The sequence below is a fragment of the Lissotriton vulgaris genome, chromosome 4_1, assembly GCF_964263255.1.
Source record: "Lissotriton vulgaris chromosome 4_1, aLisVul1.2, whole genome shotgun sequence".
Classification (NCBI taxonomy): domain Eukaryota; kingdom Metazoa; phylum Chordata; class Amphibia; order Caudata; family Salamandridae; genus Lissotriton; species Lissotriton vulgaris.
In genome coordinates, this window is record NC_141691.1 from 662829836 (window position 1) to 662847105 (window position 17270).

General features: G+C 43.7%; 1 protein-coding gene across 5 annotated transcripts in view; it reads right to left on the minus strand.

The window, feature by feature from the left end:
• The window catches only part of FYCO1 (FYVE and coiled-coil domain autophagy adaptor 1), a 917765-nt gene that overhangs the window by 123585 nt on the left and 776910 nt on the right, over positions 1–17270 (minus strand). The gene's annotated exons all lie outside the window — the stretch shown is intronic.

Below are 17270 nucleotides of genomic sequence, written 5' to 3' on the forward strand. Positions count from 1 at the left end.
CCTACACCTTAGGTCTTCCAATGCGATGAGGAAGAAGATGAGATTTTGCTCATCTCATGTATATTAGGGAGTCAAGTAAAACCGAGATGATTGCAACCTACATGCCAAATAGGAATATGAAACTAATGATAATCTCGCTAAGAGACACTGGAGCATCAGTCAATATAATTAGCAAAGTTTCAATTCGAGAAAGAAGTGCCCCGGAAAACACTCCTAACCATGAAAGTCAAAATATTTGTATATGGCCGGACAACACCTCTTCCCCTAAAAGAAATGCTTGGTTACTCATGTCAACTCTGCCTGTGAAACCAAGTTAGCCGTTGCCACAGGAGAGATGGAAACTCTAGTAAGCTGTTACCACTGACATTCCAGACATTGGAGAAAGGCTTTCAGATCTTCCTCTTTCAGGTATCTGAATGCCATTCTCCAACACCTGGCATGTCAGTGGGTTGACAGATACAATTCCATTGCAAATGTTTTGAACACTATGGAGGAATTTCATCTCCTGTCATGAATAAAGGACTATTTAGTACTTGATTAGACACTGAACTTAATTTGGTTGATATGACATTTACACCATGGCCTCCCACATAGATCTAAGGGATGTATATACGTACATAATTGTATTTTTATGCTCATGAACACGGTTCTAGAGAATTGTAATATGAATTAATTCTATCCAAGAAGTATTGGTATCCAGGAATTGTTTGTGATCACAGCCTTTTTTTATGCCGTTGTTCCAATTTATCACATAATGGTATCTTTAGTCTGTCTTCATGGTTCATTACAGTATCGACCTCCTATAAGGGTCTTGGGGATAAATTATTTTTTCTAAATTCATTATTCAAACCCCATTTTCCACAAACTTCCTGCCCTCTCCACTTGTTCATTTTTCTTCCAAAAAATTGTACTCCTTATTTTATCATTTATTTTTCCTATGCATTCTCTAAGCCGAACCTTGCTTTGATCACTGGTCATCTTTGATGCTTCAGATTCTCGCTCATGGACACGCTAGCAGACACTTGACAGTGACGGTGTGTGCCAATCTCCCTGACTTCGGGCTTGTGTAATGAATCGCCCTGGAGACAGTCATTTTTCACTGCTCTGGACACTCTAGCCAGTTTTGAGGCTGACTGCCTTTCTGGCTCTCTCAGCATATTTCCACTCGTAAGCCAACTACTCGATCGGTATATGCTCTTTGAGCCCCTACAGATGTACGGTTTTCTACCTTGTTCTCACCGGACTACACTGACCCCCTGTGACATTTTTTCGGGTTCTTTCACCTACCGACGAAGTGTGGCTCATTAATTCTCACCATGGGTGCTCCTATTCATATACTTTGGTGTGACAAAAGGGTGGTGTCACTGTGAATTGTTCCAGCACCCAATGCATTTATTGCACTTTTTGACTGGGATAACCCATACCTGAGACTCCTTCTATCAATTAGTTTCTCTTCTGTGAAGTAATTGGTTTACTGCACACAACAGCCTTTAAGCCTTCAAGTTTCCTGATCCATACACGCTAGATAATAAGACTCTGCCGTTATTCTTGTTCCCTACCAGGTGTTCCTCATACTAATTGTCCTGAAAAGAACTAAACATTACAACAGGGTTAAAAATGTTGCCAACACCCTTTGTACACAATTTACATTTGATTCAATATGTAAAAGGTTGTGTGCCCTGACACCTAGTGTGTTTCATGATATTTATGCCGTAGTGTGACCTGGCACAACACCACCACAACCCTCTACCATTGATAAAAGAGCACCAGCCTGCCTTCTAACTTGGCAATATTGGTAAGTATGATATCTCTTGTGCTTCTCCAGGAAGTTGGTGAATCAACTTTCCACATAGACAATTCTTTTTCTACAGCTTCTTTCATTTGTTTATTTGAATAAGCAGAAACAGACCTATAGTGCTTTACATTTCTTGCATTTAATTAAACATTAAATGGAGTAGGTATGGGTGAGAAGATACTACATGTTTTGTTCGGAAAGTCCTGCAGGGTATGCCCTGCTTCTCAGCAGTTAAAGTTGTGGAAAGCAGTGAACAGTGGAGTCACTACATAAATCAAATCGACAAGGAACAAGATCTTGGCTAACAAGAAATCAAGAAGGTTTCATAAAGTACAACTCATGCAAAGCTGGCAAATATGGCATGAATGGCAGGAGTTACCGTACATCGGATGGTCGTACGGTGCCTATCAAAGAAAGAATAATGTACACCACAGAATTTATGATCTAAGCACTTCAATGTGGATGCAACAAACTCTACTTCGGCAGCACAAAACATAAATTGAAACTACAGATCCTTCAGCATATAAGAGCAATAGAAAATGGGGATAAGACCTACCCAGTGGCCTGTCACTTTGATGAAATACACAAACGATCACGGTCAACCTTCTCCTATTGGGGCATAAAACATTAAGGCCCACCCAAGAGGGGGCGATCGAGAGAAGGAATTACGTAAACAAGAGTCACAACTCATCTTGTTAATTGGAACTGAAACACCTTGGGGCAACAATAAGGATGCAGAACTGTTCATACATCTATGAGACTAGCAACATTGGAAGTGTACATAGAGTTGAACTAATTGTTCCCCTGGAACTCAGTGGACATTATGACCATTGAAAACATTATGCTCACTGAACGAAATTGATAATTCTAAGCAACATCTGGGGACAGACAATAGCATTAGAGAAAAAAATGTGACTTCTAAAGCACTTTTTATTATTTATTTCTTATTTGATAGCACCTTGTCATAGATACTGCCAATCAAAATAAGGATAAAAAACTGATGACAGAAGAAACGTGCACTTTTGAAACAATTAGCACTTTACTAGGGATATCACTTATGCTAATTAGGTAAGACCAACTGCCTCACACATAGCCCTTCATCCAGTTAGGTGACCTTTTTTTACTGCTCTTTATTTTTTAGAAAATATTATATATATTTATAAATAAAATATAAAGCAGTGAAGCAACACTTCTCCACCTTAGCGGAGAAGCCACCGCTGTCCACTTCTAGACATGAGAGGAAGAACAGGAATGTGTCATATATAGGACTGAGCAACAAGACCACTATACTTCGTCAGCTCCATATTTCCTAGCAGGGCACTTGGAGCATGGGTGGGGCTTTCAAAGCCTAGCATTCAAAATGACCACAGAGACTTAGATAATCTTGCAAGATGCTCCAAATTGGAAAACATTTTAGTTTTGCTGCGTAAAGACCTGCACCATGCAAACAGATGTACATGTCTTTATAGAAACAGTTGGTCATTGAGAATGCTGGTATTCACTAATCTGGGCTCTGACACAATCCTTTAAACAAAGAAAGTTTGCAGTAGCATGAAACAATTGCAAGTAAACCAGTAGCACTTTGCTGCTGCCGTGCCCTCATACATTTTTTTAAAAAGGAAGCTAATGAGTGGGGAAAGATAAAAATGAAAAGCATTTGGGGCATTGGATGATAAAAACATGAAATAGGTAGAAAGGGAGGGGTGGGATGTCACATTAAAAAAAGAGACAGAAAGAGGGGGGAGGTATGTAGGAGGAAGGAAGAAGCTCATGCACTCTAATAGCGTACTGAAAGTTAACAAAAACAAACTTTAGCAAAGTCAATAAGCCTGGCTTGAATATTCAGTTGTAAGCCAGAACTATTGGCTTGTTTAAGATGTCACTGAGCTTTGAAGATCGATATGAATGTGGAATTTAATGATGTAATCATCATTGTCATGCACTGCGACTAGAAAACAAGTCACGTTAGCTCACAGATTAATTTAGATAACTTACTTAATTTACATTTTTAATGATCAGAGCTCTCATTCCCGGAGCATAGCGTGCATCGCCATCAACATGAGACACTCGACTTACTGAATTGCACATGTGTGCTGCCGCCAGGATCAGCTCCTCCGTTATGGCAAAGGAGTGTTGCCCAACTGCTGGAACCAGCAGACGCATGTAAAATAAAATGGTAATAAAGAAGTTAATAAAACTACTTTATCATCATTTTATTTCACTCTGGAGCCAAGCCGAGTCTTGAGGGCAGGGCAGCAGGAGGAGTGGTGGCCTCAGGGCACTGCCAGTGAGCATGTCGCTTTGTCCGGCTGTCTTAAGATGGCCAAACCGACATGCGCACTTGGATATCTCCAGGGTTCTGTTTGGAGATATCAGCAGGGCTCAGGAGCACAGGCTCCCAGTCCCTGTTGGAGTGTGGAACCAGCTCGCTCTGCCCACTCCCTACGCTTCTCTCATGCTGGGTAATACCAGCATGGGAGTAGTGTCTGGAGTGGGTGACTGGGTGCCTGTGTGAACGTCAGAGCAGAAGAGGCGGCAGACGTCAGGCACGTTTTGTTTTTCTTTATTTTACTCCCCTGTGCTGCCCCACCAATTACCCCTGCAGCAGCTGCCACATTGCACATCACCGGCCCCTCTCCCCAACCTAATCAAGTTAAACAAATGAGAGGAACACAACGCTCAACATATTTTGCTGCCAGAACAATGTGCCACAGTCACCCAGTGAGGCAGGGGATGCTCAAAACGCCCCACAAGCACCACCTGTTGGTGTTAATGTCTCAGAAGACAAAAACTGGAGTAGGCTTTCACACACAATAGGTGCCACCAACCCTTTACCACCATTCAGTGAGCTTAGCGACACATCAACAGCAGCGTTCTACTGGCGCATATGGGTAGCGCTTCTCAATATTTAAGGAAAATGACGACTGAAAAATTCCCTCCTGCCACAATACACGGGGAAGGAAATATTCATTCTTTTCAAAAATCTACCAAACACATGTGACTACAGCGATTATGGAGCAGTTGCCATCCCAAACATGTTCTTTGACCTGAAAAGGAATCCACGATCTTAAACATTTCAAACCTCACCAAGCTCGCCAGTGAGGAGGGAAATTCACTTTTCGTCAGACTGTGTGAACTTGCAAGTACATGCACAGGTGATGACCTCTAAAATGAAGACCGAGCACAACTAATCCAAAGCTGCAAGTTGGTAACCCTCAAGCGTCACACCCTACGAAAAGCCGGTATAACACTGCATACAATTCTTTCAATTGCCCGGTAACTTGTCCAAATAACCAAGTGGAGCAGATGGAACTTGCTTTTGGCTAGCGAGAAACCAAGTGAGAAACCTATGACTCCAAACCTATCAAGGCCGACAAACTTTGATGTGCAATTGCGGAAGGTTTGCAATTACTGCAGGTTCTCAGCACCTATCCCAAATTAATGCCCGACAAGGGGTAAACACTGCTCCAGCTGCCAGTGCCTCAACCACTGTGCAAAAATCAGCAGAGGTGGCCAACTGCATGACTGCACCATGAGAGAGGGGAACAGTACGATGCCAAGGAATACTCAGCATTTCGGATATCGATAATCCAGCGACATCCACATGCCTACTACCTACACCTTAGGTCTTCCAATGCGATGAGGAAGAAGATGAGATTTTGCTCACCTCCTGTATATTAGGGAGTAAAGTAAAACCGAGATGATTTCAACCTACATGCCAAATAGGAATATGAAAATAATGATAATCTCGCTAAGAGACACTGGAGCATCAGTCAATATAATTAGCAAAGTTTCAATTCGAGAAACTAGTGCCCCGGAAAACACTCCTAACCATGAAAGTCAAAATCTTTGCATATGGCCGGACCACACCCCTCCCCTAAAAGAAATGCTCTGTTACTCATGTCAACTCTGCCTGTGATGATATCTCTTGTGCTTCTCCAGGAAGTTGGTGAATCAACTTTCTACATAGACAATTTTTTTTCTACAGCTTCTTTCATTTGTTGATTTGAATAAGCAGAAACAGACCTATAGTGCTTTACATTTCTTGCATTTAATTAAACATTAAATGGAGTAGGTATGGGTGAGAAGATACTACATGTTTTGTTCGGAAAGTCCTGCAGGGTATGCCCTGCTTCTCAGCAGTTAAAGTTGTGGAAAGCAGTGAACAGTGGAGTTTTAATGACTTGACAAGACCCTAAAAGCTATTTTCACTGTAGCAGGGTTAGCTGTTTCATAGGAAAACATTAGGAACAGGATTACATTTAATAGTGAGATTTCCGCCTAGGAACCAGCTACAAATTTCATCCCTGGACCTTCTACAATATGCTACAAACCCAGTCCACTGGTAAAGTCAGATTTGCCATAAATATCTTGCAACAGGTACTTTTAAAAAGTCACCTTTTATGTGCTGAAAACCTCTAGAAGCCCATTTGCATAAGCTTTCAATTTTCACCCAGGAGCGGAATTGCCCTTTAATGAGGTGTAAACTTCCTTCCACAGCGGAGACAAAGACCCAGGGTGCAGGGAGGTGGTGTTCTTCTTAGCCAGGATGACCATCTTTTCAGTGCCCAGGAACTTAACTAACTTAACCCCTCCCATACTCATGACGGAGCCGCTCCGTCATGAGCATCGGCTGAGCTGTGCTCATGACGGAGCCGCGCCTGCGCGGTGCGTTCTATTGAGCGGGCGGGGCCATGACGGAACCGCTCCGTCACGAGCACAGCTCAACCGCGGCTCGTGACGGAGCGCCTCCGTCACGAGCATGCGAGCGCTGCTCGGCCCCCCACCCATCTAGCGCTGCGGCAGAATTGCCGCCGCAGCGAAGGGGTTAAAAGAGGACTACCCTTTCACAGGCAGATAACGCGAACACCTGGACCTGCCCCCTCTTGTCTCCCTCTAGTCACCCAGGTACAATCACCAGTGGAAGCTGCCTCAGAGCTAGTTTGAGTGACCACAGGGGAGGGGTTGCTAGTTTCCTTACCTCTAGGGTATGAGCTCTTTTGTTTGCAAAAGGGCACACAGGAACTGCTGCAAAGGTGGGTAGGATTACCCGTAAGGTAGTTTTCCCTATTGGTTCAGGAGTGCCAGGAGTCATCCCAACCATAGGCTAGCACCAGGCATGAATGTGAAATCACTGGACACCCTCTTCAGAACACAACTTGACCTGCGGAAGACAGAAGAAGAACTGCACCTGCTTTTGAGACTTGTAAGCAGACCAGAAAGGCAGAACCTCCTCATACGTGTACACAAAAAAAGATGTGAACTCCAAGGGTCAGTTGGCTGACCTACTATTAAGTTACAGGTACACAACAAGCTGCAAAAAGACCTTTACCTGAACAGCCCAGCTGACCAGTTCCAACTTAATCTGCCGACAACCCTGCTGTTGGCTTCTGCTGGATTGAATCTTGACACCCAAGTGCTACTCCTGAGGTGCTAGGACACTTGGTGGTGTCAAAATGTACACCTCCTAACATCCTGCAAATAACCTGAGACTTAGAAGTGTTTTGGCTCCAAAGACCTCTGGAGGACCAGGAAAACCTGCCAGGTCAGTTCAATGTAGGTATGTTGCCACTGGGCCAAAAATTTAGGCTGCTCCTGCTCTGAACTTTTCTGCACCAGCAAATCTGTTTCAGCGGGAATTTGCAGAAAGGCCATCAGGCCTTGTGGAGCCCTGTTCAGCTTTAGCTTTCAGCCTTGCCCTACTGGAGGAATCTGACTTCCAAAACGTTAAAAAGTCCCAAGGTAGAAATCCTCACGGGGAAGGCACCAAAAGTATCTGGCTGGCGATGGACCTTCAGTGGTGTAAATTTTGAATTTCTCCCACTTGGAGACTTCCCTCCAAACGTTAATGGATTCCCCAGGACCTTGTCCAATGGCTGTTTGGCCTTGTGGTGCCCATCAGGGCCAGAGCTAATTGCCTTACTGTGCTTAGTATTGTTGACTCCCATTTCAGAGACTATGTCCACCGACACCGATAACCACCAACATCTACAGGAGCGGTCTGACCGCCAGTTTCTGATCCTGCAGTCAGAGGCTTTGGGCAGAGGGACTGGCCACTGCCATTCCGATGGGATCAAGGAGCCCGTCGGAGCAGCGAATGGACAGTAATCCCTAGAATAGGGACGGTGCCTGTTCGGGCACTGCCATAGGGATTACAATGCCTGTTTCCCTCTGCCTTTTCATGGTGGTCCAACCATGAAATGGTAGACCGAAAGGGACTTTCCCCCGTCCCCCCTGGGCCTCCGTGTAGTGTAGTTCCTATATTCCGAATAGGCTCTGCGTATTGGAATAATATGTCCTATAGATTTGACGTAGGACTTAGGTCGAGTATATTAAAGTTAATTGTGAGTGCCAGCTAGCTCAAAGGTCACTAGAAACTTTCTAGAATAAACAAGAAGGGATTAGTTTCTGACAACCACATAAACATGACAACTTTGTTTCCCCAAGATAAAACGTATCTTCAGAGTAGTGGAAACAATAGATAGATATTTTACCCCAGTCAATTGTGCATGCTTCATTTCACCAGAGGTGCAGAGAAATAGAGAGACTGGAGTTTTCAATAAAGAGTATTTATTAAACGGTCTTCTTTCTCATGCAGAAGAAATGAACTGCTACAATCGTAATACTGGCTGTAAAGTATAATGCGTACAGCAAGAAGAGTATTATGAAATAATGCTGTAAAAGCATGGTATGGTTTCTAGGCCATAAAATACATACATAAATAAAGACTAAAAGTACTCAACTGGTGCTTCTAAAATACTCCTACCCCGATGTACCTAACCTAAGTCTAGTACGAGGGAAGAAGTAAGTGTGGTGTAGCATAAGTTTGGTATTCTTTTTGCCAATAATCTATCCAAGATTTCTCTTAGAGTCCAATCAGCTCTGTACCTTGGTTTAGAATGAAGGAGGTCTGGTAGCTCTCTGTCTCAGGACTCGATTTCCCAACACCCCGCAAGGGGAGCCTGGAAACACTGGAGCTGGATTTCTCTGCAAGAAAAAAGAGTGCGTCTGCTGGAGGGTCGGCTTCATTTGGCAGTTGCTGTAGCGAGATGCGTAGTTGGACATAATAACGTCATCAAAGAGTCTCAGTTCTTCGAAAACTCCATGAGTTCTTGGACACATCAATATTCAAGCAAGGGGAAGTCCCTAACTGCTGAAGCTGAGTTTTCCAAGAAATCCTTGTGGCTTTTCGGAACTAGTGGAAGTTGCCATGCCATATTTGGACTGCATGGGCTATGTCTAAATATGGTTATGATTTCAATGCCTATATAAGGACAGCGTGATTTATACCTATATAAGGGCATGAATCTGGAAATTACACTAGAGTCCTAAAATGCTATACAACACCATCTCCACTTTATAATGTTCGACATTACTAAATTCTAAGCATTCTAAACATATCTAAAGCATGTTACTTATGCAACAACACTTCGGACAGTGGACCACTCAAAGAAAGGACAAGGCACCAATCCTAAGATCACCAAATAGATTAGTTTTCAAGTTCCAGCATGCTCTTTCCAAATGCTCCCTGTCCTAAGAGCATCACCCAAACCTGGGGTAAGCAGTCAATCTTTTGTCCAATATGGAAAAGCACCGCTCTACAAGTTGGTCTCATCCAGTTTTAAGAGACTATACAACTTTCCTAGTGTTCTCTTATATAAACGCTGAGTCGTGAAATAAGGTTGTAATGCTCATTTAATAATCCATTTTAGGAAAAACACCAGCCAACGCGTTTCGTTCTGAAACCAGAACTTCTTCAGGGCGAAATAGTTGTTCCGAGGCGAGTTAGCTTCCAATCTCGAGAAGTAGCGGAATGGGGGAAAGAAGGCTTTTTATCCTTAAGCTTCTTTTCTATTCTTTGTATTGTAACTTCCCCAAAAGCGAACTCCAAATTGCAAAAATTATAAGTATCCCACTCTAGTGTTCTTCCTTGTGTAAATAATTGGGAAGACCGGAAATTCTTAAATTTCCAGAAGATTTTATGTATATTTGATGAGGCTTTATCTTATGAGGGAAAGATCCGTTTTATATGTCATAGGGAAAATACGTCTTATTTGATCCAGAGATAATAAGTATCTTTGCGGTAGTTACCTCGTACGTTGATCACGATGCATCAACAACTCGGCGTCCTGCCGTTTCAAAACGCCGCCATCTCCGCTGATGGCGGCGTATTGGACAAAAAATATCTAAAGCATGTGTTTACAATCCCACCCAAAATACACAAAATGTATTTTAAAAATGGTTGTACACGTAAATGAGTATTTGTGCTGTACGTATTTGTAAAGGCAATAGTTTCATTCAAAGTATAAAGTATGACATTGGAAAAGCTATCCGAATGAATCACGAAATGACATTCATGAAATGGCTCTTAGTTACAGAAGAAAAAGTCGAGACCATCCCATAGCAGAATATATAAACTGTTTTGGTTTGTGGATAAGGTCAATATTGTTTCTAGGAAGTATTCAAAGAATTCTTGTTCTCTAAGAATAGTTCTACTTTAAGCAGATTACTTTGTGCCAAAGTTCAGTTTTGGAAAAAAGTCAAATCAAATCGTAGAAAAATAGAGTTCCAAAGTTAGAAGTTTTGTTTTGAAAAGCGAAGGTCGAATTCAGAGTTCATAGAACGCTGTGTGCTAAGTTATTCTCGTTGTCAGGAGAAAACATTACATCTTCTAAGCTAGCAAAGAAATCGTCTATCACAGTAGGTGAAAGTTCAACCACTTCATTAAGTAGATCAATCGTACACAGATGAGAAGCATCGCCGTCAGCGTCAGTCGCATTAGCAATGTTCGCAGTAGATGGTACCTGTGTGCCTGTTGGTCCATGTATCTCACCGTCAGCTGGAATTGCTGGTGAGACCTCAATGAATGCAGTCATCAGGATTGGTAGCCGCTGGGGACAACACACGCCATGAGCCGTTACCGAACCAAGCAAAGCGTCAACATCCGTTGGCAGTGCTGATGGAAGTGTCAGACAAATATCCAACACGCATTCCTCTCCACAAAGCAGGCATCGTAGAACAGGTAAGATGCAATCTTACCAGATTGGTCTGAACAAAAGGAACCATGTGATATTTAGATCTCCCAAACGAGCCAAGCCAAGAATCTGTGTTATGCGCTCACGATACTGCATTGCCAGAAGAGTGTTCTCCATTGTAATCTGGGTATCGCTGGTGACTGGACTTGCCATAATGGAGCAGAAGGAACAAAAATAGTATCCCTGCTACGAGTCCCAAGACGAGAGGCAGGCCACCGAACACTGAGTGCACAAAGTTTGGAAACATGCCTAGGACTGCTTCAAAGGGTGCTAACAGTCCCGAAAAAAATTGTCTTAAATACATGTACAATACCACTGATATCAGACATGTTTAAGATATGACCTAACATTTCTGCGAAATGTATGGGGCAGTTTGTTAACAATAGGGCATGTATCTCTGCAGAGGACCTTGCAACTTGTAGATCATATGTCTCTCTGGACGAAGTCAGTGGCACAGTTTTTTGTAAAAGAATGGCTTTCATTCTGCTTAAAGTACCAATTCGTATAGAAGAGATGTTCAGTGAAGGCCATAGCTGCGACTCCCCGTCTGTCTTACTTTTAGGAAACAATACTTGCATACAACAAGTGACCCTGGCTGACACACTAACGAGATAGGCTCTTCCTGGCAAAATTCCACAACAGCTGCGATCATTCAACATTATGTAGTTCCCATTGGAAAGCTGCCTAGAAATTGGATTATCACTGCTGCCGGGGAACCCTGCAGGTGGCAAGATAGGTTGGTCGAAGAACCCTCGCAGGCTTCGTGTAAATTAATACCCAGACATAAAAGTGTACCAATTAGTGCGCTTTTGCAATTTTTACCACTAAGAAATACTTCCTTTCCCCCACTCCAACATTTGTGTGTGTATGGTAAATCCCAGGTCGACTTTATGTATTCTTTACCCAACCTTTCATACAGGCCTGCTGCTATGTGTTTTAGGCAATACTGAAACTGGAAAATCGTCACTAGTATCGTGATGGTGCCATGTATTATCAATTCCATGACTGGCTTCTCAGAAACAGTTAATGGTAATCTTTCCAGTTTTTCTATGCTCAGCACCATATAGTCTGCTGCCCTCTGTGCCAAAGAGATTTGTTTATCTGTAAGGTTAAATCCAGTAAACAATGACGTGGTGTTGATTAGACGCCAAGGCACATTGCCTGAACGACGGTTTTGTAACGTCCAGCCTAGCAGCATTATAGAACGCAATTGAGACTGTCCATGTTGTAACATGAGCAAGTCTTGTTCCATTATGTCTATGGCAGAGGGTACAATGTCCAAAGAATAAATTCTGGATGACAGAGTTGTTAGCCCATTGTCAACTACAGAGAGAGCTTTCTCTAAATTAATACGATCAATTTCTCGTATTCGTTCTGCAGTTTCCATTTGCGTGACTTTCCATGCTTCATTATAAGCAGCGTAAATACCGGCGTATATGAAACGTTTATGACGTTATTTACGAGGTCTTAGTAAGAAGTCGCTTAAATCAACGCCATATTTAAGTAAAGTTAAGTGTTGTTTTATATCTGGGAGTGTGGATTTTCGTAGCCACTCAAGGTCACAGTTTTCCTACACTGTAAGTTGTTATTATCCCTGGGTGTTGTCTCTGGACATATCGTGGATCTGGCCTAGTTACTGTAAACCCGTGTGTCTTGTTCCATTATGTCTATGGCAGAGGATACAATGCTGTTCAAAGAATAAATTCTGGATACCGGCGTATATGAAACGTTTATGACGTGGTTTACGAGGTCCTAGTAAGAAGTCTCTTAAATCAACGCCATCTTTAAGTAAAGTTAAGTGTTGTTTTATATCTGGGAGTGTGGATTTTTGTAGCCACTCAAGGCACAGTTTACCTTCACCTCAAGCCTGACCGAGAACGAGACCTCTGAGGTGAACGATGCGGTCATTGCGGTGCCGAGCACAGGGCTGCAAGTAACTTTAGGAAACGCTCTCTCAAAGCTTTCAGAGCCATGGCCCGGCAGCCAGAGCATGACTTCAAGTCATGGTTGCTCTCCAGGCACTAAAGACAAACCAGGTGTGGATATGTTACCAATATGGCACGGTGACAGGCGCTGCACGACTGAATTCAGAAGTCTTCTTGGACATCCTACACACCGAAAAGGTTTGATAAAATAAAAAATAAAAAAGCCTGTCAAAAAGTGACAGAAGGTAGCTGTCTTCATGGATCTGCGCTAACTGGCACGGAAAAAAAAGAACTGATGTCAGTGTGGCGCCTATATAGGTGACGTAGACGTCACAATGGTTGAGACGACACCGACCTTGTCACACGGAGCTGACTGATGCAAAGGGTAATGCTAAAAAAAAAAATCTTACAGATCCAGTCTGACACCTGGGAAATTCAAAGATAAGGATTCTGCAGCTAGATGTCTCTATCAGATAGATCCCTTTCTTTTGCCCAGACAGTTAGCTCATAACTGCAAGTCCCAACTCCACTACACTGCATTCTCTCCTCCAGCCATCCGGACTAGATGACATTCACTCTGAAATAATAACTAAGTATACAGGGAACGCTAATAAAATAATTGAAAAAACCTGATATGATGACAGAACCTGAGTGTTACTGGCTGAGTCAATAGCATTTTATTTTCCAGTGCAGAAATTGCTATAGGCTTTTACCTCCTGGTATTTGATAATTGTGTTATTTCTCCTGGCAAAGTATTTTAACAGACACCGAGCTAATGGAACACTTGTAGGCTGTGTTAATGTGGGTATAAGGAATCTGCACATAGAAAAATCATTGGAAAAGCCATTAAGTCTGGGTCTAATGGCCCAATGCATGAAGAGTAAAAAAGGAAAAGCAGAGAAGCGGAGAGGCAGACTGTATTGAAAGCTCCCTTGTCTTCGATACAGTGCTGTTTGTGTTTCCATTTACAATATGGGTTGCATGGCAAGGCAGCCATCCTTATAGTCCTTCCTCATTTTCTATACCATAGAAAGATAGGGAGAAATGTAATAAAAGATCCTTTGTCACCTGCCCGTTTTCAATTTAGCCCGCTTTCATTTCTAGTGGGAAGAAAGGTCTGGGCAGCTCTAGTGAGAAGTTGCAGGAAAGGAAAACTTAACAAAATATAAAGGGAGGAAGAGAGGGAGGGAGGAATGAGAGGGTGGCAGGCTTTGTGGGACTGATGATGAGCAGTCCAGGAAAGAGGGAAGGAGAAATATGACTGGGTGGCAGGCAGGTTTGGGGCTGACGAGGAGCTCCTGGTAAAAGAAGGTCAGGGAGGATCGTGAGAGAATGGCAGACAGAGGTAAGTGATGAGGAGTGCACGGGGAAAGAGAGACCCAGGATGGTGGTAGGCAGAACGGAATTCTCGAGGAGTGCGTAAGCGAAGTTGTGAGGGATGGAATAGAGTGAAACATATGAAAGGCAATCAGCAGTAGCAGACAGAGAGAGCTTCAGATTTAAAGTTCTTCCTCTTGCAAATCAAAGCAGTCGGGTGTGGGCTGAAATACACAGCCATACAGCCAATTGTATTAGGTGAGATATGAATTCTGCACTGGGTTAAGCCAAGATCCTATAGACAAAGTGTCAAGCCAATGGCTGAAAGAGGCTGGTCGAAGCAAGTTATTGGTTGGAACTCAAAGCCCACTTCAGTAGTAGTAAGTACACTATTACTATATAAATACAACTACAGTACTATAAAATATACATTTTGGAAGCAACAAATCAGTTTGAGAACTGCGTTGTCACACCCTAGACCCGAAAATGCCTTATGCATATCAGTCCCAAGACAACCGCTAAATCTTATAAAAGCATGACAAATGCTAAATGTAATTTTCTGCTGCCTATTGTTAAATGTAATTTTATTATACATCATCATAGTAGGAAGCTGGCTCTGGATATACTATACCAAAGTAGGGTATAGTGTGCACAGAGTCTGGGGATCCCCAGAGGATTTACAGAGGCTAAAGTAGATAATACTAATGCTCTCTTTTGTGGTAGCATGGGCAAGACGTTTCCCTTTAAGAGGCTGTGTTAAACATTTGTTGTGCACACTCAGACAAGAAATGATAACACACACTCAATTACTAAATCTGAGACCAATTGTTTGTAAAAATATTACTTTTTGTATGTTTGTTACTTACAACAAAGATACTTAGTTGCAATCCATTTTGTAAAATCACCATTTTTAAATATGAAAAGTGGACACTGCATTTCTCAAACAGTTCAATGTTAACCTATGGAGGAAAAACAATATTGTAATTTCACAGGTAAGTACACAATGGTGCTGGTTGTAGATGAGTAACATTGGAGTTGGAGGTCAATCGCAGCGGGTTAGGACCAGAACTAGGGGGCCACGAAGCAGCATCATGCACACACCCTTAGCGGCACTGAGGCGGCTGGGTGCAGAGTGCCAACACAGCGTCGGGCACCCAATGAAATGCAATGTGAACTGAAGATTTCAAACAAAGGCTGCAGGCTCAGACCAGGAGGCTTGACGAAGGCAACCGGTGGCTCTGGAGGTAAGTTGGGATACTGAAGAACTCAGGGACACCATCGGTCAAGCTCCCAAAGGCCTGGGGGCTGCGGTGCAGGGGTTTCTTTGGATGTCAGTGAAGTCTTACTGGAGCCGGTAGCAGTTTGGGAACCCTTCATGTTGAGGCTGCAGGAGTCATCATGGAGTCCAGGAGGAGTCACTCAGGGGAGGACACATGCTCAGGACCACTGAGGAACCTTCTTAGGACCGGTGGGCCACTTCGACTTGGGCCAGAGGCGTCTGGTGCAGTGGTGGGTCCGGAGGTCTGGTTGTGCAGTTCAGCAGGGCACTGGAGCTCTTCTTGTTTTTTTCTTTGTTGACAGGGCTGCTGTCCTCTGTAGTTCTTGGTCTTTTGGGAAGGCAAGCAGTTCTCCCAGGTTTGTGGAGGTCGCTGGGCCTGCAAGTAGAGTCAATTTTTGGTGCAGGTTTCTTTGAGGACTGCAGACCGGCTGGTAGGGCTGGGGCAAAGTCAGTTGTTGTCTGGAGTCTTCACTGTTGGTACAGCTCTTTGGTCCTACTTCTTAATGTCGCCAGGATTCTGATGATCAATATTCAGGGGTCACCCTGAATACTCAATTTAGGAAAGTTACAGGTACTAATAGGTAGTAGCTATAAAGATTTGCTTCAGACGTCAGGTACATTCTTAAATGTTTTATTATGACACACATATACCAGCTCCCTGACACTACAAGTCTCTGGACATAACTGAAGTTGTATCCCTTGAAAGACCCCTAACCTTCCATCCTAGAACACCTCCCTCATGCCATTCCTATCCTACATCATAATGCATGTGCATGCATGCACATCACATCATTACAGTAGCCAATGGGCCACTGACCTTTAGGGTGACTACACTCTTTTTATGTCCACTCCCTCTGGGGGGTCGGGGGACATACCCCTAATCCTTTTAGCCAACATCCTCACAACCAATATTGAGGATTTTCAAAAGGGGGGGTCCCTTCAGCTCCGTACACCTCAGGGGTGGTTCTGGCTAAGAGGGTACACACCTCTCCTGTTTACTAATTTTCCACCAACCTTGCCGCCAAAAGTGGAGCTTGGTCAGGGGGGTGGGCATCTCCACTAGCTGGAGAGGCCCTGGCCCGCATAATGAAGGGAAGGAAGCCTTTGAGGCTCACCACCCTTGAATGCTGTTCCTGCTTGGGGGGAGGTGTGAAGCATCTCCACCCGAGGCAGGCTTTGTTTTTGACACCCGAGAGAACAAGGCTCACAACTCACGGTAACAGAAACATGTCTGGAAGTGGGAGGCTGGAGCAGGCCAGTTAGCTGCACACTAGCGGTTGGGTAGGTTTTCAGGGGGCAACTCTGAGGTTCCCTCTGAGTGCATTTATCAATGAATCCACACTGGCATCAGTGTGAGCTTCTTAATCTGAGAAGTTTGGTACCAAACATCTTGGGATATGGTGAAGCCATCATGGTGCTGTGGAACTTGTATTGACAAGCTACCAGCCCAGGTACTCGGCATGGCTTCACTATGCACTTATAATGCCTAAGAATAGACTTAGAGTCTGACTACGAGTTGGGCAGAGAGGTGTGGAGGCAGTCGGGGACCCCCTCAGCAGTGGTCTGTTGCCGTATTACAAGCACAGTGGTCAGACCGTTTTGGGACCGCCAAAACTACCAGGGAACCGCAGTCCCTGGTGGTGGTGCGGCGCTCTGGGCAAGCAATATGTTTGGTAGTGCCCCTGTGTCACCACCATGCATATTCTGAGTTTGCCCACTGCCAGCCTTTTCATGTCAGTGTGCCTGTCAGGAAAAGGCTGGCAGTGGGGAAACAAATGGTGCCACTGTCACTGGGTGCATGCAGGTGGGCACATGGTGTGCTCCCCAGTGTGCATGTATGCCCAGTTCCCGCACAGCATGGAATAAACATTTCATGCCATGCAGGAACTTGCTTTGGCATTCCCATTACCGAGCCTCTT